General features: G+C 41.8%; 1 pseudogene across 1 annotated transcript; it reads right to left on the bottom strand.

The window, feature by feature from the left end:
• Positions 1-7,098: 7,098 nt before the first annotated feature.
• On the bottom strand, positions 7,099-17,710 carry LOC143735532 (uncharacterized; annotated as a pseudogene). Its single transcript, XR_013203211.1, has 6 exons — positions 17,628-17,710; positions 17,307-17,553; positions 15,401-15,571; positions 14,523-14,631; positions 10,995-11,113; positions 7,099-7,887 (listed from the first exon to the last, which is right to left on the bottom strand). The product of XR_013203211.1 is annotated as an uncharacterized LOC143735532 (transcript).
• Positions 17,711-23,812: the final 6,102 nt, after the last annotated feature.

The raw sequence follows: 23,812 nt of genomic DNA on the forward strand, positions 1-23,812 counted from the left end.
GCATCTCCTCCTTGAAGGAGGAATAACGGCTGAGACAGTCAGCCTCCGAACTCCACACAGCTGTTCCCCACTCCCGCGCCCGGCCAGCCAGCAAGGAGATGACGAAGGCGATGCGAGAGCGATCCTCAGCGTATGTGGAAGTCTGTAGTGAAAAGACAACCTCACACTGAGTCAAAAAGGATCTACATTCCTTGGGCTCACCGGAATAGCACGGCGGGTTGTTCACTCTCGGCTCAGGCGTGTCACGGCTTCTAGAGGTGGAGGATTCCACTCGGAGGTGATTAAGCTGTTGTGAGATATCGGTCATGCGAGTAGCAAGAGAATCCATGGCATGGTGAGCGGCGGCCAGTTCATCCTCATGACGGCCCAGCATGGCTCCCTGGATCTCAAGTGCAGATTGAAGAGGACTCTCCCTTGCTGGGTCCATTTCTGGTCAGATTATTCTGTCACGTGTAGGAGAGAGGACCCAAAAGCAAAGGGCAGTTTGACAAAGTTTATTAGTTCAGGCAAAATAACACAGGTGGCACATAAGGCGAATAAATCCAACTGAAGAAAGTCTCATCCAAAGGAAAACGGAAAGTCTCTCAGTAATAGAACAGAAATGTACGGTCAGGACCGGCAACGGGAAATCCCCGGAGGATGAGACAGGCTGGGTCCGTAGAGAGCACGGGAACGCCAATCCTTGACCACTCACGTTAGCTGAAGAAGTAACAAAGCAGAGACGAGGTAACACGGTAGACAGATTGAGGCACGCACCAGACAGGACACGACACGACAGGGCTTGGTTCAGCAGGTACACAGGTACGTAACCTATGGCAATAATCTGACAAAGAACAAAGGACAGGGAAGACTAGAAATAGAGAGTCTAATCAGAGAAAGAGGGAACCAGCTGGGGAGGAGAAGAGGGAGAGTGATGAGGTGATGAGAGACAGCTGAGAGCGGCAGAGATAATGAATGGGAATGTGTGTGTGTAAATGGATGTAATAAAGAGTGTGACCAGGAGAGGGTGGTAGAGTGTAAGAGGAGGATACCGGGATCATGACAAAAAATATGTTCAATAAAATATCCTGTGCAAATACATTTGATTAAAATACATGCGCTGGCCGTGACAGGCCATAGTCTTAGCATTTATCCATTGTGCATGGCAGATATCAAATCAGAGCGATACATCATCGTTACAAATGGGATTCCTGGTGCAAAACCATCTTCGAAAACGTACAAAACGTCAACACAGTTGCACCATTAAATGGCTAATAATGAAAAATGCAAGCTGATGATTACTTATAGCAATCGCAAATTTTGCTTGACAAAATTATTTAAAAGTAACTTTTCCTATATGTCCCGAATTGGTTAATTTTTTGGAAGAGAGAGACGCACTGTCTTGTATGCATTTGCAAGGAGGCATTAATCGTATTTTGTCTGTTTATTGAAGAGCCACATGGAACAACTGCACTCAGCTTGTTTACATCAGAATCAACTGTTTTACTCTGCTATTACTCTGACCTGTATTACTCCTGTGAGTCCCCCTAGTGGGCTGGATATAACACCATAAGATAGGTAATTTACAATACCCTGACACCTCCCTCTCTTAGTATAATACTCCAGGGCACAATTCTGTCTATCTTGTGGCTAAAACTCAGTAACCTAACATAACACAGATGACTATGTATTTAACCCTCTTGAACTCACTACCAAAACATATTTTCACCTCAAACGAAATAATATTAATTATTATGTTCAGGAATAACCAAACCTGGCCATTTAACACACTTAAATTGTTAAGTAGCACTGTTTCTGGCAACATATTATCAGGCTCTTTCATAAGTCCAACCGCTCAGCCGGCTTACTTACTCTTCCTGATCTGGTGATAGTATGTTTTGTTGCTATTTTCTCTGCAAATAAATCAGAGTCAATTGTCTTTAACGTAGTTCCTGGAACTCCATCCGGAAGCAACTGAAGATGCCTTCGATTTCTCCGTTTCTCTCCCCCCTCGTCATTAAAAACTTCATACGACCGAGGAGTTGTGCTTTCTCTCAGCACCGTCGCAGGCCCTTTCCATTTAGATTCGTTGTCCAGCTTTAACAAGACTGAATCACCTGGTCTAAGGAGAGGTAGGTCCTTTACACCATGTCGTCTGTTAAAGTAGAATGTTTGCTTTTCTTTCACTTGTTTGTCTTTCTCTTTCACACTTGACTTGTTTGGCCACTTTGGTCTCAGATTTTTCAGTAAAGTGGGTAGAGTAGTACGGATTTTTCTTCCCATAAGCAATTCCGCTGGACTAACTCCTGTAGAGGTGGTGGGTGTGGCTCTGAAACACATGAGTGCCATCAACGGGTCGTCCTGTTTCAGAATGCGCTTCGCTGTCTGAACTGCTCGCTCGGCATGTCCGTTACCTTGTGGATTATGCGGACTCGATGTAATGTGTTGAATATCGTACATATCACAAAAGCCCCTCCAAGCTTCACTAGAGAACTGCGGTCCGTTGTCGCTAACAATTTGTTCGGGTATGCCGAATCTCGCAAACAACACTTTGAGTCTCTGAATAACATGTTCAGATGTTGTGACGTGTAGCAGAAGAATTTCCAAGTAGCGTGAATAATAGTCAGATACTACCAGATACGGTTGCGCTCTGTGCATACACAAGTCTATGGCTATTCGTTGCCATGGCCTTTCCGGCAGTGGTGTTGACGGTAAAGGTTCTTTGTGCTGTGCACGTTTATTCTCAATGCAAAACTTACACGTCTCGATCTTACGTCTAAGATCCTCAGTAATTCCAGGCCACCACACAGTCTCTTGAGTGCGTGCCCTGCATTTCGACAAACCTTGGTGTCCGTCATGAATTCTGCTAAGCATCTCGTGTCTCATCACTTTTGGAATTACTATGCGGTTCCCCAGCACAATCAGTCCCTCACTCACTGACAAAGAGTCTTTCCATTTGTAAAAGCTCTGTACACTATCAGGAACGCTTTTAGCATATTCTGGCCACCCTTCTGTTACGAACTTCTCTACGGTTTGTAGCTGCTCATCCTTTTGTGTCTCAGTTTTCATTTCTGTTAGCTTACGCTGTGACACAGGCAGGCAACTGATGATCGCATTCACGTGACAACTCACATCTGCTGTCATGAAGTCTTCGGTGGTGTGCAATGGGCTACGCGACAGTGCATCTGCAACAACCAAGGTTTTGCCAGGTGCGTACTCCGCTTTTGCATTAAACCGCATGAGTCTCATCAAAAGTCTCTGACATCTTACTGGCACTGTGTCCAAATCTTTACTATTAATCAGTGGTACTAATGGCTTGTGATCAGTGATCAATTTGAATGTGTCCAAGCCCACTAAGTATTTCTGGAACCTTTCACACGCCCACACGCCTGCAAGGCATTCCTTCTCAATCTGGGCGTATCTTGTTTCAGAATCCGTCAGTCTTCTAGAACAGTATGCGACCGGTTTGCAGCTGTCCTCATGTTTTTGCATTAAAACGCCGCCGATACCGTTACTGCTAGCATCTGCTGATACTACGGTTTCGTTTTCCAGATCATAGTGTGCCAGGACTGGAGCTTTTGTGAGCGAGCTTTTCAGAATGTTGAATGCGCTTTTCTGCGGTTGGTCCCATGTCCATGCATGTCCGTTCCTAAGCAGCTCATACAAAGGACCTCCCTTCGTTGCCAAGTCCGGAATGTATTTACCCATGTAGTTTATGAGGCCTAAAGCCCTTCTCAACTCATTTACATTGTTCGGTTCTTGCAAGTCACTTATTGCACGTACCTTTTCTGGGTCTGCTCTGACTCCTTGTGCATCCACGACGTGACCCAGGAAACTCAACTCTGCTTTCCTGAAAACGCACTTTTCTTTATTCAATTTGAGCCCCACACTTTCCACCCTTTTCAGCACTTTTTCCAGGTATTTGTCATGCTCGGCCCGATCCTTCCCCTACACGATCACATCATCCATGTACACCGCGACTCCTTCCAAGTCCCTGAGAAGTCCATTCATTTTTCTTTGGAAGATTTCCGGGGCTATGCTGATTCCGAAAGGAAGCCTCTTAAAGCAATAGCGTCCCACCGGAGTGATAAATGTCATCAGCAAGCTGCTCTCATCACATAGCGGAATCTGCCAGAATCCTGACGCTGCATCTAATGATGTAAAGACGCTTGCTCCAGCTAATTTAGCTAGAATTTCGTCTGTTGTGGGAAGCATGTACCTCTCTCTTTTTATGTTGTCGTTTAGTTTATTTAACCCAACACAAATTCTGATAGTGCCATTGGGCTTCATGACCGGAACCATGGGTGCACACCAATCTGTAGGCTGTGTGACTTTTTCCACAACACCTTGTTCCTACATTCTCTGCAGTTCTGCTGTTACTTTAGAAAGCAGTGGTAATGGTACTCTCCGTGCAGTATGTACTGCGTATGGCTCCGCGCCTTCTTTCAGGTGTATTTTTACCGGCTCAGTTTTCATTATACCACTTCCTTCAAAAACTGTGGTTATCTGCTCTATTCTTTTGACTAGCCCCATTTCAGCTGCTGTCTGTCGGCTTAGAAGATTACTGACAGTTCTTCCATCAACCACATACACTGTAATGGTATATTTTCTACCTTTATGCTCCACTGCTGCAGTGAACTGTCCGATGCAATTCAATGATCCGCCTGGGCTATCTAGTGCTATGTTCGAATGAAGGAGCTGAGCCTTTGGGTGAAGCTTTTCATATGTCACAGTGTTCATTATGGTAACATCCGCTCCCGTATCGATCTTAAAACTAACTGGGGTATCACCTATCTTAAGTAACACACTCCATTTATCTTCTTCTGACTCATTTTTGTTACTCACTGCGCCCAGATAAAAGCTGTCTTCACTCACTTCGTTCGCCGTCACTTGTCTCACCGTTTTCGACTTGCACATTCTCGCCCAGTGTCCTTTTCTTTTGCATTTTCTGCATTCAGTATCTGCTGCTGGGCATTTTCTGATGTCTTTGTATCCTGTCTTACCACACCTGCCACACTCGTTTTCTGTTTTCTCACCAGCTCTTTTATATTTCTCTTTCGTCCAGGGCCGATTTGCCGCCTTTGATGAACGCCTGGAGGCTACCTCGTGCACGCTGTTTGTCGACTGACCCTCCTGCTGACTAATCTGCTGCGCGACATCCTCGGCTTGCCGCGTCATCTGCACCGCAGTTTCCAGGTTAAGTGCTGTCATTAGCTGCATCCTCCTAGAAAGCTCTTTATCATGAATTCCAACTACAAGTCTGTCTCTTATATGTTCGTTTCGACTTGCACCGAATTCACAGTTCTCACTGAGTTCGTAGAGGGCTCTGATAGAGCACTCCGCTTTTTCCCCGGGCCTCTGCACTCTCTGGTGAAAACACGCCCGTTCGTGTATCACGTTCTTTTTCGGCAAGAAATACTCGTCAAATTTTCCAAGCACCGTTTCGTACTCCTCAGCACTTTCCTCTTCTCCAAATGTGAACGATTTGAAAATGTTCTCAGCTTCAATGCCCATGGCATATATTAAAGTGCTTATCTGTACCTCTTTATCTTCTTTGCTCAGTTTTGTTGCGGTCCTGTAGCGCGCGAACCTCTGCCGCCACGTTGGCCATTCCGTTGGACGATCAAAGTTAAAACTTTCTGGTGGATGAAATTTCGACATAATGCTCTTCTCTTGTCTTTATACTTCTGACACCATGTCTTGTATGCATTTGCAAGGAGGCATTAATCGTATTTTGTCTGTTTATTGAAGAGCCACATGGAACAACTGCACTCAGCTTGTTTACATCAGAATCAACTGTTTTACTCTGCTATTACTCTGACCTGTATTACTCCTGTGAGTCCCCCTAGTGGGCTGGATATAACACCATAAGATAGGTAATTTACAATACCCTGACACGTACTGGTATCAAAATTTGCGAATAAGACGCACATCTGATTTCTTTTAACTAGTTGGTTTGAGACACACTACAATAGAGAGCATGTCGGTTATAATATTTTTATTTTATTGGAATTAATGAAATGAATCTTTTTAAAATATATCACATTTCACCCTAATTTTTCAGTTGAGATTACCTCTGCCGCCTTCTAACGCTCATTTAACGTTAACACTAATAATTTAATAATACTTTTAAAAGTAAGAATGAGTGAGGAATGTTTATTTTTCATGCTGTACATTATAATGCTGTGATGCCTAAATTCACCAGTCAATGTGATGCCTGATTTTTTTTTTATTGAACATATCCAGCGTACTCGTCGTGGAAAAAAGCAAATGTTTTAATTGTACAAACTGCTTTGTTAGCTTACAGCTGGTGTTCAGCATAGTTCTAAAGATGTGCGTAGTATTGTATGCTATTCATATCCACATCCTGTTCACTTTGTTTGACCACTGTGAGTCAAAGCAGCATAATTATGAATTAGGAAGCTCCACCCACAAGGCATTACTCGTCAGATATAAATACATTCTGACGTCTTTTATGACATAATGTGCACATATGGTGCATGAATATTACTGTTTCAGGAAGTACTGAAAAATCAATATTTGAATGTTGCCACATAATTTTGTGTATTTAATCACTCCGTATGTTAACTTTACCACATGATTCTCCCCAAAGGCAGGACCTTATGACGAATCCAAATGTGTGTGTGATTGACTGAATCAGTTTCCTCTTAAGAAGTGTACTATAAAGATCATTCTAATGATAACTAAATTATGAGTCCACACCAACAAAAGATAACATTGTTTATTCTAAGCGTTTTGTCGTCAGTGGCTTTAAATGCTCCAGCTCTTTAAAGCAGGATGGATTATGATTGGCTGTCAATGTTTTTATCATTTATCACCTGGAAAAAAACGTTCTGAAAGTGATTCCACTGTCATCGTTCCTCTGTGTCGTTATCGTTATAGTTGTGGTGTGGACAGCGATTTTCTCAGAGTTAGAACAATTATTAAAACCATTTATAGTTATCGTCATTGTCCTTAGTGTAAACAGCCCGTAAGGCCTTGTTCAGAAGCAAAATAAGCATTTTTGGCGTATCGGGACACAAACCAGTTTTGTTTTTGTAGTGTGAACTGAAAACAAACAAACCGAATTCACATCACATTCGTGAGAAATTCAAAATCTGAACTCCCAACGGTTAGATTATATTTCCGAGTAGTTTTTTTTAAGCCTCATTCGGGACGAGATGTAACGGATCTGCTTTCATTCAGTTTGATCAAGTGTGCAATCCAAATCAGATTTGTGTGCAGTTTGAACAAGGCAATATGACTCTCTTTACGTGGTCGCCACCTGTTTCAAGAACAGCATTCCCGGAGGGATAACGACCCATGAGTGAGGGCCCAGTCCTGCTCCCATCCTGCCTTCATCTTCATCATCATCAGCATCCTCTTCTTCCTCGACCCCTCTTTCAAACTGACCTTCACTGAGTCCGAATGGCGGCAACAACAAGGGGTGTAAGATAGGCACCTTCCCAAGCCCAAGCGCACCAGAGCTGGGGTACAGCACCGGCCCTGCTCCTAAAAGCGGGCCGAGCCTGGACGGATCCAAAGGGTGACCACCAAGGGGCCCGGTAAAGGTGTGAGCCCCAAATAAGGTTGTCGCCGTACCTGGCAAAATGAAATGAGCCGCCCCTGGGTAAGATCGCTCCATACCTCGGCCATCAACCAATGATGTGCCATCCGATTCCAGCCTGTTGATTCTGGGTGAGGTGGCGTGTTCCTGCACTACTGCGTGGCCGTGTGCATGGATGTGTTTGCGGAGGGAACTGGGGTCGGTGTAGCGCTTCAGACACCCCACCATTTTACAGCAGTAGGGTTTGTCCACGTAGTGCGTGCGAGTGTGTTTGAAGCGGTCACTGGAGTTCGAGTAACGCTTGTTGCAGCCTTCGTAAGGACAGATGTACGGCTTCTCTCCTGAGAGGGCAGAAGAGCAAGAGATAATCAAAGGATTGCAGTGGAGGAATGCAAGGTTCGAGACAGCTGAGGTCCGTCAGGGACAACCGGACGGCACAGGCCTGTAGAGACCTGTAATTTTGTGTGGGGAAATGGTCGTGTCTGAATGTTAGAGGGGTTTTTTTGAGTGTCAAAAGTACCGGTATTAAAAACGTAAACAACACAAATTGGTGCTCAGAGCGCTGATTAAAATATTGGTGCACCTATTAAAAATATTGTCTGATAGCATAATAAATATAAATATTAAAAATATTAAAAATAATCAGAATGGGAATCAGAATCAGAATGGGAGGTTTTAATCGCCTTGAATATTTACAGACAAGGAATTTACTTTGGCAGGAGGTGCATACATATAACATACAACATATAAGGTACATGCTATAATAACACCACAAATGTGCCCACATGGGGTATCCAATAAAGCAATGGTGCAAATATGCCAAAGTGCAACAATAGCAATAAGTTCAAGTTTAAAGCCAGTGTCACTGAGAGCTCAAGGCCTTGTTAAGGAGACCAGTAGCAGAAGGGAAAAAACTGTTCTTATGACGTGAGGTGCTGGTCTTGACGGACCGCAGCCTTCTGCCAGAGGGGAGTAGCTGAAACAGGGAATTACCAGGATGGGAGGGATCTGCCACAATCTTCTTCGCCCGTTTCAGCGCCCTTGAGGAGTACAAGTCCTCGAGGGAAGGCAGATTGCAACCAATCACCTTCTCCGCAGTGCGGATGATACGCTGCAGTCTGCTCTTATCCTTGGCCGTGGCAGCAGCATGCCATGTGGTGATGGAGGAGGTAAGAATGGACTCTATGATGGCTGTATAAAAGTGAACCATCATTGTCTTCGGGAGCTTGAATTTCTTCAGTTGCCGTAGGAAATACATCCGCTGAAGTGCTTTCTTGGCGAGGGAGCTGATGTTCAGTTCCCACTTTAGGTTCTGGGAGAGGATAGTGCCCAGGAAACAGAAGGACTCCACAATGTTTACTGGGGAGTCACACAGGTTGATGGGAGTAGGTGGGGCTGTACTCCTTCTAAAGTCCACTACCATCTCCACTGTCTTTAGAGCATTGAGCTCTAAATTGTTCTGACTACACCAGGACACCAGGTTGTCAACTTCCCACCTGTAGTCAGACTCATCCCCATCAGAGATGAGCCCAATGAGGGTGGTGTCATCCGCAAACTTCAAGAGTTTGACGGATGGGTGACTGGAGGTGCAGCTGTTGGTGTATAGGGAGAAAAGCTGAAGAGAAAGGACGCAGCCCTGAGGGGAGCCGGTGCTGATAAACTGGGGGTCAGAGACTTGTGACCCCAGCTTGACGCACTGCTTCCTGTCAGACAGAAAGTCCGTAATCCACCTACAGGTAGAATCCGGTATATTGAGCTTGGTGAGCTTGTCCTGTAACAGGGCAGGGATGATGTTATTAAAGGCGGAACTGAAGTCCACAAACAAGATCCTGGCATAGGTTGCCGGAAAGTCCAGGTGCTGGAGGGTGAAGTGCAGAGCCATGTTGATTGCGTCATCCACAGACCTATTGGCTCTGTAGGCAAACTGCAGGGGATCCAGGAGAGAGTCTGTGATAGATTTGAGGTGGGCCAGCACCAACCGCTCAAAGGACTTCATTACCACCGAGGTCAAGGCGACGGGTCTGTAGTCTTTATGTCCTATAGGCCTTGGCTTTTTGGGCACAGGGATAATGATGGAGGACTTAAGACAAGCTGGTACATGGCATGTCTCCAGAGAGGTGTTGAAGATGGTGGTAAACACAGGAGACAGCTGGTCCGCACAGTGCTTAAGGGTGGCTGGAGAGATGGAGTCTGGCCCGGCTGATTTTCGTGGGTTCTGCTTCTTGAAGAGTCTGTTTACTTCACCCTCTTGAATGAAGAGAGCCAACGCTGTGGTATGGGGAGGGAGCTCTGGTGAAGAGGGGTGTAGAACAGGACTGCCCAATTGCCTGTCGAATCTACAGTAAAATACATTCAGGTCGTTAGCCAAGCGAGAGTCATTAGTGGTGTGGGGGGCTCTGGGCTTATAGTTTGTAATCTGCCTAAGCCCTCTCCAGACAGAAGCGGAGTCGTCAACAGAGAACTGGTGCTGCAGCCTCTCTGAGTACAGTCGTTTAGCCTCCTTCACGGCTTTTTCAAACCTGTTTTTCGACTCCTTGAATCTATCTCTATCCCCACTCCTAAATGCTTCCTCTTTCTCCACCCTCAAAATAATTATAATCATATAGATTTATAAATATAAAAATATATTAAAAAGATACCATTTCATTATTTATAAAATAAAATCATATTGATTTATAAATATAAAAATATATTTTATTATATCTATACAATAATTATTTATTTAATTGTAATTCATTATTAAATAATTTTGAATTACTAATATTAATTAGGATTAATGGATTAATAAGAATAATTTATTAAATAAAATAATTGAAGTACTTTTATTTAACATTGATTGCTTTTGTATTATAATTTCAATATCTGAATGTTTTCTTGAATACTTGATGCTGCTGTTAGATGAAAAACATCAAGCACAATTTACTTTACTTGTATAGTCTACTTTATCTTCATTTCTTCTAGAGACGTGATTAAGATGCTTGGCTTCTAACTTGAAGAACTATTACTTAAAAGGATAGTTCACCCAAAAATGAAAATTAGCCCAGAAGCCATCGTAGGTGTATATGACATTCTTAAAAACTACATATGTACTTAATATATTACATGTACTATTCTTAAGAATGTCATATACACCTGGGGTGTCTTCAGGGTGAGTAAATCATAGGCTAATATTTCATTTTCGGGTGAACTATCCCTAAACTAAAACTAAATATTAGTGAACTAAATATTTGTAGGCGACATGCCATTGCTTTATTTGTTTAATATAATAATATGTACGTTTTCAAATATTGGTATTCACTACTGAAATTTCGGTATGGTAGAAACCCTATTGTGCACATCTTATTTAAATGTGAGCTAATGTTTTTTTTATATATCCATATCTGATGTGTACCATATTATCTGTGTGTGCATGTTTCTTCTGTTCTTAATGCAAATGCGTGGATCTCACCTGTGTGTGAGCGTGTTTGTATTTTCAGATTTTCCAGGCGGGAAAATCTCTTGTGGCAGGTAGGACAGTGATGAGGTTTCTCATTGGTATGAGTCCGGATATGAATCAGCATCTTGTACCTGCGTTAAACAAATGGATCCTGGATTAGTGCTGTACTGTACACAAACTCTGTCCAAGAGCAAACATATCTCAGAGTGAAGGTTTTAGGAGCAATTCCATATTCATGAATTTTTTTTTAAAGAATGAATATATATATATATATATATATATATATATATATATATATATATATATATATATATATATGTGTGTGTGTATATATATATATGTGTGTGTGTGTGTGTGTGTGTATATATATATATATATATATATATATATATATATATATACTAGTGCTGGGCGGTAAACCGGTTCAAACCGAAAACCGGTTTATATTTTCCTCACGATATTGATTTTGAATAAACCGCCATAGCGGTGTATTTAATTAAACAACGTTTAACGTTTTACGCTGCGCGACACTGTTTCAGACGGACCCTTTACAATGTTGCACTTCTAAGCAGCGACGAGTGAGGGTAAACAAACAGCAGTGCTCTGTTACGTTACATGGACGATGGATGCTGAGCGCATTATTGTAGCGCGAAAGTAGTTAATATAATGCGCGAGCGCGAATCTCTCTGCTCGCGCGCGGAATATAATGTGCCGCGCTCTCAGATACACGCTGCTCTTGTTAAAATAGGTCTATTTTCTCTGGGCTCGCTCAGAGAATCCTGCACTTAAAACGTGATCAGTGCAATCGCGAATTTCTCCTCTTCCCCAGCTAACAATTTTAGGTTATAAGAACGTTTTCATAACGTTCCCATTAAGTTATAAAAACGTTAACTTTATTTCTGAATGTTCTTGGGACATTCAAAATGTCCAGTTTTTTAGACGTTGTATTAACGTTATTTCTTGGTTATAAGAACTTTATTCAAAACGTTATAAGAACGTTCAATTCTCCCGTTATATAAACGTTGTATTAACGTTCTTGCTTGGTTATAAGAACATCATTCAAACGTCATTAGAACGTACAATTCTCCTGTTATATAAACGTTGTATTAACGTTATTTCCTGGTTATAAGAACGTTATTAGAACGTTAAGAAATAACAATTTTAGGTTATGGGCGCTATTCTATTCTACAATATTCACTAATGACAGTAAAATAAGTCAAGTCAAGTCAAGTCAAGTCAAATATATTTATATAGCGCTTTTCACAATACAGATTGTATCAAAGCTGCTTCACAGTATCAATCAAAACAACTTAACAATGTTTGTTTATTACTGGAAAAAAAGACATCCTAGTTTGGTAGAGCTGATCAATGGTATGATTGGTTAATTAATTTGAATATCCCCAACTGAGCAAGCCAAAGGCAACAGTGGCAAGGAACCGAAAAAACTCCATCCAGTGACCTAATGGTGTCCTAACACCCCATCAAATGACCCAATGGAGAAAAAAAAAACCTTGGGAGAACCCAGGCTCAGTCGGGGGCCAGTTCTCCTCTGGCGTTTATGAACTAGAGGCCGAATTTACAGTAACTGTAAGATAAAAAATTTATATGAATGCCTGGCTAAATAGATGCGTCTTCAGTCTAGTTTTAAACTGGGAGAGAGAGTCTGAGCTACGAACAATATCAGGAAGGCTATTCCAGAGCTTCGGAGCTAAATGTGAAAATGCTCTGCCTCCTTTGGTGGATCTGGATATCCTAGGAATGACCAGAAGCCTCGAATCTAGTGATCTTAAAGAGCGCGATGGATTGTAAGGCGATAGAAGATCCGTTAAATAGACTGGAGCTAAACCATTTAGAGCTTTATAAGTCAAAAGCAATACTTTGTATTTAATACGGAACTTTATAGGTAACCAATGAAGTGATGATAAAATCGGTGTTATATGATCATATTTTCTTGATCTAGTAAGAACTCTAGCGGCTGCATTTTGGACTAACTGTAGCTTGTTTATTGAAGATGCAGGACAACCAGCTAATAAAGCATTACAGTAATCTAGTCTCGAGGTCATGAATGCATGAACTAACTTTTCTGCATCAGAGACTGATAGCATATTACGTAGCTTAGCAATGTTTCTAAGGTGGAAAAAGGCTGTTTTTGTAACATATGAAATATGCTTTTCAAAAGACAGGTTGCGGTCTAGTATAACACCCAGGTCTTTTACTGTAGCGGATAAAGTAACAGGGCATCCTACTATGTTAAAGTCATGCTGTGAAGGGTTTTGTGGACGGTTTTTAGAACCGATAAGTATTACCTCTGTCTTGTCTGGATTTAATAAAAGAAAATTACGCGTCATCCAATCTTTTATATCATTAACACAATCTGTCAATTTGGATAATTTAGCGTATTCATCTGGCCGTGATGAAATATATATTTGAGTGTCATCAGCATAACAATGGAAACTAATTCCATGTTTCCTTAGAATATTACCAAGTGGCAGCATATATATTGAGAATAATATAGGGCCTAACACAGATCCCTGCGGCACTCCATAGTTTGCCGAAGGTATAATCGATTTTTCTCCATTTAAGTAGACGAAATGGTAGCGGTCAGATAAGTATGACCTGAACCAGCTTAATGCTTGTCCTTGAACACCAGTGTAATTTTGTAGTCGATCTAAGAGTATTGTGTGATCTATAGTATCGAACGCAGCACTAAGATCAAGTAAAACTAGTACTGAGATACAGCCTTGGTCCGAAGCTAAAAGTAAATCATTTGTGATTATAACAAGTTTCAGCAGTTTCAGTGCTATGATGTGGCCTGAATCCAGACTGAAACTTTTCATAGATGTCGTTTTCTTGCAAGAAAGAGCCGAGTTGAGCGGACACAACTTTTTCTAATATTTTTGACATAAATGGAAGATTCGAAATGGGTCTATAATTTGCTAGGTTATTTGGATCTAATTGTGGTTTCTTAATAAGAGGTTTTATAACTGCCAGCTTGAACATTCTTGGAACATGACCTAAAGATAAAGATGAGTTAATAATATTGAGAAGAGGCTCTTCCACTATAGGTAACACTTCTTTCAGTAGTTCAGTTGGTATAGGATCTAATAAACATGTTGTTGTTTTAGATGAAGTGATAAGTTTATTTAACTCTTTTTGTTCTATGGTTGAAAAGCATTGTAATTGTTCTAAAAAAAAAATAGACCATCCTAAGTCAATTTACTGCAGTAATTCCTCTCTCAACCAGTAGAAAATGCTTTGAACACCTGATTATGCATAAAAAACCCCGTCATAAACCGGAAAACCGGCATAATTTTGAAAAAAACCGTGATATAAATTTTTGGTCAAACCGCCCAGCACTAATATACACACACACACATTATTAAAAAAAATATGATTATGAAAAACTAATACATAAATGCAAATATATCTTGAGTTCTTTTTTTCTTACCTACTTTATTTTTCTTGTTTTAATTATAAACCTTACCTAATTTTGCTTAGAAATAATGCTTAAATCCCATGAATGCGCGTATGTTGTCTGACCGGGCATTAAAGCCTAGTGGCAGCAGTATCCTGAATTCTTCTCCGGTTTCACATGCGAGTCATTCACATGGTCCACAAGATCCTGCAGGCCCTCGAACAGCAGATGGCACTACAGAGTAAAGACAGAGAGCACAGGAGGAGCAGAGAGGAAGATGAGGAGCAAAGAATAAACATAATGTGTAAATAGCACTTTTAATATTTAAAGGTGCTGTTTGTTATTTTTTTTACTGTACTAAAGCACAAAAACATCATAACATGATTGCAGAGGATTAGGAAACATGCTATGTTTTATTTTTTATTTATTTTTTTAAATTCGTAGAACATTAATAGAAAGGCATTCATAATTTAAAGTTTTACAAAAAACTGACCTTACATACAATTATCACAAAACAATATACATACCATTCCCAACAGTAAGGAAACATGCCAAGTTCACATATGTTTCTAAGAAAAACAATGCTACAGCCAGTTATTCTACTTTGAAATGTACAATACAAAGTTAGCATCAACAATGTTGGGATGTTGTGGGTGGTTGACAAAATCCCTTTAAGACAAGTCATTTCACTTGGTGGCCATCTTTGAAACACCCCACTTGAAACTATTTCAGTCATGCAAGTACAGCTTAAAACTTTATAGTTATTATAGTTATTGTTCTTGATGTGAATGGCCCTTAAGTCTATTGGATTTTTTTGTATTTAATCACCCATGTCCATTCACTCACGTCACTCATGTCCATTATTTCCTGTTTTATAATACGTTTGTACTCTCCTTGTTAATGTGTTTCAATTGGAAAACGATTATAGCATGTATGACATTCATTTAGTCATGAATCTCATGATCATGGATCAAAACAGTAAAACAGGCTCTCTGTCACTCACCTTCAGCCAGCGGCAGGCCAGCTGCTCGTCACTAGAGGGTTCAGGGGAGTGCCGACCAATCAGCATCGAGGAGGGCAGGCGCAGGGCACCCTCTGCACCAATGGGCAGAAAGAACTGGAAACCTGGAGGAGGAGAGGCGCTGTCCTCGTGATACCTGGTACTTTCGGATTCCTGTGAGTAGAAGAGCGTATCTGTCAGTTATTCACTTCTGAATCATGCCCGACTTATCATGGTTCAGGAGTAGGAGACCACCTCCTGCTCGAACAAGTCCGAACATGTTCCGATCAGGGGTTCAGATCAGGACACTGTGTGAGACTGGACTGAAATGAATTACGAGAGTGTGCATAAGGCAATCATTCTTCCAGCAGAACGCAGAAGAAACGTTGTCTACACCAGAGACTTTGATTCATCCCAGTGATTTTAATCATTAGAATTATGGAAGATTGTTTCCGCCACAGAATAAAACATTTTAAAAGATATTTGAGACTTTTATAACTCACATTTGCGAGTTTACATCTCCCAATTCTGACTTTATTTCCCAGAACTGCGAGATAAAGTCAGAATTGAGTGCTATAAAGTCGCTATTGCGATTGTGTGTTATAAAGTCAGAACTGCAAGATATAAACTCGCAATTGCGATTGCGTGTTTTAAAGTCAGAATTGCGAGATATAAACTCACAATTGCGAGAAATAAACTCACAATTCGGACTTTTTTTCTAGCAATTGCGAGTTTATATCTTGCAATTCTGACTTTTTTTTCTCTCGCAATTGCGAGTTTATATCTTGCATCTCTTTATAGTTATATAAAGAGTTATAAAGTCCAATTCTAAGGAAAAAAATACTTACTTTTTTCCTCAGAATTGCGAGTTTATGTCTCACAAATCTGACTTTATATCACGCAATTGCGACTTTATATCATGGAATTTTGACTTTATAGCTCCCAATTGTGTGTTATAAAGTCAGAATTGACCGTTCCCAAAGACCCGCCCCCTTTAGTTACTGATGCTATGTCCGACAAGCCACGCCACTCTCACGCCCCACCATGTTCTCACGCAGTGAAAAATACATTGCGGAGCAGAGAGGACACTGACAACGCGCTGACAGACAGGACAGACCAGGATACTTTTGATATGAAACAAAGTCTCAACTTTGGTCATTTTTTAATGAAATTTAAACAATAAATACCGTTTTGTGGCTCTTTAATGTGTCTGACACATAGCTGTAGAGCCTCAGTTAAATCTGCTTGTGAACCGATCATCTCTTCCTTCTAGTTAATTTATAGCATCAAATAAACATGAATGAACATAAGAAAGAATGTTGTTTTAACCACGGAAAGACGTCAGTACACACCGTTTTTCAAGTTCAAATTATCATCATCATCATCATCATCATCATCATTATCATCTTCTTCCACTTATCAGGGGCCAGGTCGTGGGGGCAGCAGTCTAAGCAGAGAGGCCTAGACTTCCCTCTCCCTAGACACTTCCTCCAGCTCTTTCGGGGGGGGGGGGGGGGGGGGGGGGGGGGACACCGAGGCGTTCCTTGGCCAGCCGGGAGACGCATCCGGAACAGATGCCTGAGCCACCTCAGTTGGCTCCTGTCGATGTGGAGGAGCAGCGGCTCTACTCCGAGCTCCTCCCGAGTGACTGAGCTCCTCACCCTATCTCTAAGGGATCGCCCAGCCACTCTGCGGAGAAAACTCATTTCGGCCGCCTGTATCCGGGATCTTGTTCTTTCGGTCATGACCAACAGCTCAGGACCATAAGTGAGAGTAGGAACGTAGATTGACCTTCTTCACCCCGACAGACCGGTACATCATTACATACATTACTGCAGAAGCTGCACAGATCCGTCTGTCAATCTCCCGTTCCATCCTTCCCTCACTTGTGAACAAGACCCCAAGATACTTGAACTCCTCCACTTAAGGCAGGAACTCTCCACCAACCTGAAGTGGGCAAGCCACCCATGCCCTCAGATTTGGAGGCGCTGATTCTCATCCCAGCCGCATCACACTCGGCTGCAAACCGTCCCAGTGCATGCTGAAGGTCCTGGTCTGATGGGGCCAACACGACAACATCATCCGCAAAGAGCAGAGACGAAATTGTGTGGTCCCCAAACCTGACACCCTCTGACTCCTGGCTGCGCCTAGAAATTCTGTCAATGAAAATGATGAACAGAACTGGTGACAAAGGGCAGTCCAACATGCACCAGGAACAAGTCTGACTTACTGCCGGCAATGCGAACCAAGCTCCTGCTCCGGTCGTACAGGGACCGGACAGCCCTTAGCCTGAAGTTTCGCGGGAGCCGCCATTGTAGCAGAACTTCACCTGCTTTTAGCATTCCATTGACTCCCATTCATTTTGGCGTCACTTTGACAGCGAATAAAACTGTACATCGGAGGCGTCCAGAGATTTCATTTGTCCATTATTCATTTCTAAAGAAACACGACAATGTATAAAAGGCTCCATTACTTCTGTATCTTACGTTATGGCCCCGTAGAAGCCGTTTTTGTAAAAATAGGCCAACGATTGCGTCATTACCATGCGACTTTCTGTCGCACAATAGAAACATTAGCATATAGACAGGGGGGAGAAGCTCGCAGGCAATCTTTTACTGTCTATGAGGGCCATAGAGGCATAAAGTCAAGGGAGAAACCCATAGATAGAGTATCCATAAAAGCAACGGGACAAAATATTTCAACAACGTTTTTGAGGAATTAGGTGATTCAGATTTGTCTTGGCACAGCTACTAGAAGATTTACAACTGTCAGACTGTCGTCACGCTCAGTTTGAGTCGCTCAGCCATCAGACAGGAATTGCAATAATCGGGCATCAGTCTTCTCCGTTGAAATCAATGGGGTCGCTGTGTCCATTTCTTTTACTGTCTACCCATTGATTTCAATGGAAATCAGTAATGTTTTAATTACTGTATCGTAACCCTTATTTAAACACCATATTCTTTTGGTTTTAAGTTAACTTTTACCAAATATTAAAGTTCAGCCCATGAGGTGTGTATTAAATTGTCTCGACTTAAAACGTGATATAAATATTGCATAAAACACGTCATTACCGAATTCAGAAAATATACAAACGCACATTCGCAACTCTTCAGTAAATGTTTTCTTTTGCTGTAGATTAGGCAGTGCAGGCAACCCCGTTTGGTAGGTGTGAGATAGACATACGCAAGAAATTTTCTACGTACCAGCAGCCAACATTCTAGGAAAACATAGTTGTTTCCCTCTCGAGAATGGTCACTAGTGATGTGACATTTGAACTGAGGCGTCGGAGCTTGTGTCGAGAAAAAATTGGCGTGCCATATGAAGCCGCGATTCGAGGTTTGTGTTGTTAACGTGAAAATCACTTGGCTAATGACAAACGAGGCCTCGGTTTGTGTGGATACGTCATCGGTTCGGTCTGAGTGTCGCTTCCGGATAAAGGGGGTTCGAAACTCGTGCCAACTTGTGGGTGTTGTCAGGAGTAGTAGAATCAGGTGTATTAGTGTCAGAGTCAGAGAGTCCGAGAACTCTCATTGTCATTGTCGTTACTGTGTGTCATTATAGCCCTAACACATCATATATGTGTTAGGGCTGTATATTATTACATTATATCAGGTTAGAATACTTATAGTATATTGTTATTATTAATTATAGTAGCTATATTATAGTCTTGTTATATTAATTAGATAAGATTATTGGATTGCTTTGGATTTTTGGATCTGGACTGCTTTTTGTTTTGGATTGCCCTTTTGGATTTGTTTGCTTTTTGTGACTCTTCCTTTTTTTCTTGGTAATCAAGAAAGAGGAGATCCTCCCCGTCTGGCCTCAACAGAAGCATCAGTATCCTCATTTATACCAGCTGGCACTGGCTTTTTTATGTTCCCATGCATCCTCTGTTCCTTGTGAAAGGATCCATTCCAAGGCCGGAGAGGTTCTGTCCAAGAAGAGGAATCGTCTAAACCCCAACACACTTGAAAAAATTCTGTTTCTCAATAAAAATCTGTTGTTATCCTTCCTTCACCCACCCCGAACTGCAGTGTTGCAGTTTGCTCCTCTAAATCCCCAGTCCTATAAGCACAACACTGCACTAAAACTAGTAACAGTTCACTGCACAAACCCCCCCAGAAACAATTCTTAACTTTTTCCACCCCAGACTATTCTGTTGCAGTTAACTTTATTACACTCCCTCCACCATAAGCACTGCACGCTACACAGTGTCACTTTTGTTGTTCATACTGTCACTATCTAAAAAATGTATGAATAATTAATTAACTGTGCGTGTGACAGTTGTCTCTGCACAAGTAGCAAGTAAATTCAGACAGATAAAGATAGGCCTATATTTTATTTTATACCCAGGCAATGGACAAATGTCTGTTCAGGTCTTTTTATTATTGTAAATGAAAGGTTACAGACATTAACAGTGAGAAGAAAATAAATAAATAAATAAATAAATAAATACAACAGAAGGGAGGGGGGGGGGGGGGGGTATACGGACATCATAAGTTGGCTCAGGTCATTGGTTCATAATTTATTTATTTGTCTGCTACTTCTTTGCACAGTAGCTAGGTGTCACTAGTGAGCAATGCTGAATGAAGCTTCGAGAAATGAACCTTTGGGTGAAGCAATGGGCTGCGAGGTAGAGGTCTTCACAGTGCACCCGAGACCCGTCGACCCGGGACCCGACCCGGGACCCGTACGGGTTCGGGTCTATATTTTAAATAATCGGCCGGGTCCGGGTCGGAACCGAATCTATTACTTCGGGTCCCGGGTCTGTTTAACATGTGTAATACATTGATAATATTCAAATCAGCAACAACATCTGAGGTGAACTGTCACATAAATGTTTTCTATGACGCTCAAATTGCGTTAAAAACATATTTTAGGTTGATCCATCCAGCTGGCGCGCATGTGCAGTCTCAAGCGCGTGTCATGTTTCTATGGCAAGCAGAGCTTCCGCCAAACCGCGCTTTACATTTTCTCCCATTTTTATAATAATATAAATGAACCGTCTTGTTTAATCTTAAAGTTTTTGTGGTCAGATTCAGACTCAATGCAGAGCACAGTTATGATAGCAAATAAATAACGTCAGCGGCCATGGCACTGAACGAGCAATCGTTATTATAGTTCAAAAGGGCAAACAGTTAAAGTTTTTATGCAAGTTAACTCGAGTCAGAATGTACATGTGCAAAGTTGCATTTGTCATCCATCACTGTGACATCAAATGGACTTTTAAAGCTGAAATAATGAGTGGATTAAGCTTGGAATAACGAGAGAAGTAACATGGATAGAACTTTCTTGTCGGTGGATTGTAATGCATCACAGTTAGTCAGGTAACGTTACAAGGAAGTGAGACGACGGCTACTAAAATTGGGTAAGACAAAAAGTTTTATTTTTCGTAACTTGTGTGAAATAATATGTGACAATCGGGTCCAGTCGGGTTTGTGTCTTCCCGCCGGCTTCGGGTCCAGTTTTCAAATAATAGATGGGTCCAGGTCGGGTCCGGGCAGTACATTTATGGCATTTCTCGGATCTGCACGGGTCCGGGTCCAACTTTTGAAATAATAGACGGGTCCGGGTCGGTTCGGTGTAGCACATTACGGGTCTCTTCCGGTTCGGGCATGAATTTTTGGACCCGTGAAGACCTCTACTGCGAGGTCTCAGTGGTTCAGGAAGCCTCATTTTGCCATCACTAACGGTCACTTCGTATTGCATAGCTTTTAGTCTAGTTTTATACTGACAAGAGTGTGTCTGTGTAATGATTTGGTTGTGGTGGTGAGTAGTGATGTTACGTCTGACACCGACGCTCCGAAGCTTGCTTCAAACTCGAACGGCCTTGCAATGAACCACTGCTTCGGAGCTTGTATCATTACGTCACTAGTCACGTGAAAATGACGTCTGAAGCAAACACACTGGTTTACTCCTGTAGTGAACCATCTGGCTGACTGCTTTGACAGCCCAATCCAGTGTTGACAGGTTCTGCTTCCCAAAGCTAAATTAAGTTTTATGTAACAAAGTTCAGGGAGGAGCATGTTCAGGTAATCAGCCAATCAGCTCAAGCAGAAGCCGGTATAAACAAAGCTTTTCCTCACCTCCTGTCTAACGACAAGTGTCTCAGTATCCCTCCACCACCCCATCACCTTACACTAGGCTGAGTCTACCCCAGTATAGGGAGGAGTACTCTGGGTTCGGGCAAAATTCCCCCGGACAGCAAGCCAAATACGCATAAATACAACTTTAGATTTCATGTACGTGTGAACTCGTGAGACAAGATAAAGCTTTCACACATGATACTGCCCTGCTAAAAAAAAATATCAATATACAGAAACCATTACAGAAATTCTATTGGATTTAATGGTTTTCATGTTCTACGAATTCATGGGAATTATAGTGGTCTCTGTGGGTCTCTACTGATATGTGTTAGGTTCTATTGGTGGGGGCATTAAATCCTAATGGAATATGTCCCAAACACACTGCAAAAAAGAATTCTGTAGTGGTTTAAATGGTAAAAGCCAATGGTTCCTATTGGTATTTTAATAGAAACCATTAGAATTTCTGTGATGGTTTCCAACTTTTTTTAAGCTGGTCTGATCTTCTGTCCTTGTCTAAAGAAATAATTACACACACATCATGCTTAATGTTTTATTATCAAGGTGAACACATGAAATTTATCAGTATCTGTAAAATTCACCTACATAAATGAGTTTCACAACACTAACACTGTTTCAGCTTTGATCGCCTCAGTAAACACGTAATTAATGGGGCGTTAACATATAAGTCTACTTGCATTTTATGGTTGTCAGCTTTGTTGCATTACATTTACTTCACCAGGAGATGGTGCTGCAATTTCTATCTGAATGAAGCTTCGAGTAATGAACCATTTTCGACACAACGCTTCATTTGGCCATCACTAGTGGTGAGACAGCATTCAGCAGACAGAGTGAAAATCCAAACGCAGTTTGTTATCAAATGTAATATAAGGTCATAGTCCATACCAGGCAGAGGGTCAAGCACATGTAAACAGTCCGAAATACAAATCCAATCCACAGAGGAATACAGGAACAAGAAATCCAAAACACAGGAAACGATAAATATAAAGAAACCAGGAACTGCTCAAAATACTGACAGAGTGTGAATCAAACCAAACAAGCAAACACACAGACTTCATCCTGAATTAAGGCAAAAGGCATTTAACTAGACAGGGTGATGATCAAATGAAACAAGACACAGCTGAAACAGATAAACTAATAATGAGCATTGGGTTCTGGGAAATGAAGTCCGGGAATAACTGTCTATGTAAACGGTGAGGGCCTAGGCTGCCATCAGTTGGCACATGATGGCACCTGCAGCTGACAGATGTAACAGTCTGCTTCCCGGACAATGTAAAGAAGAAAGTTGTATACACCTAGGATGACTTGAGGGTGAGTAAATTATGGGATAATATTCATTTTTGGGTGAACAAACCCTTTAATGCACAAGGACTCCGATATTTTACTCAGTCACGATTGATCTGCAGAGGGCAGCAGAGGAGATCTGATACAAATAGAAAATGTTTTTTTTACCCGTTTTTGCAGAAGCAGTATGATCTGTCGAGTTACAAGCAACACTTATGGTTGTGGTGTTGAGGTGTCCACATACTGGCCATGTAGTGTTGTTGTGACAGGTCTTTCTTTCAAGACTCTCACAATTAGGTAATTCTCATCTTTCCTGTAGAGTGACATTTAGACCGAGGGGGCGGATCAACATAAGGGCTAGGAGTGGACCCGAAATTGGCTATAGAGGGATGGAAAAATAGGCAATTGGGAGAACCTGAACATTTCCCCAATGGGCCAATTGCCAAAATTCCACCATGCAACATATTAAACAATCAGGATCTGAGTGAGAGACGAAGCAAATGCAGGACGTGCAGTGAGTAGAGCAGACATGACACAAGCAGGTGTGGTGTGAAACAAACGCCAAAAACTAGGAAAGGGGCAGATAATTGCTGGAACCAGTCCCAGGTGGCAACACAAGACAAATAGTTGTGGAGAAGTGAACACAACGAACCAGAGAACTGATACTTGATCACAAATACCAGTTGCCAGGTAAAGGAAACCAGTGGATAGTCTCAGGATACATTTCAGGAGAACACAAGATAGAACACAACACAACAGGTCTTAATAAAACAAGACTTGTAGATAAGTGATGACTTGTTATGCAGTTAGTTATGGTATGTGATGGTTGTATCAACAGAACTTAGTCATGTATGGTAATTTCAGTATCCTGGGGAGTTTTCTTGGAGATAGACAAGTTCATACTGGTTGACACAGGAGGAATGAGGGCCCTCAGGATGTCTATCCCCAGCAAACAAAAGCCTCCGTGTCTACCTGCAAGACTCAAGATCACAAGGACAACACAATGGGAAGAGGCAGCAAAAGAACG

Source organism: Siphateles boraxobius, unplaced genomic scaffold (assembly GCF_051911475.1).
Source record: "Siphateles boraxobius isolate OS27281-9 unplaced genomic scaffold, OSU_SipBor_1 13, whole genome shotgun sequence".
NCBI lineage: Eukaryota > Metazoa > Chordata > Actinopteri > Cypriniformes > Leuciscidae > Siphateles > Siphateles boraxobius.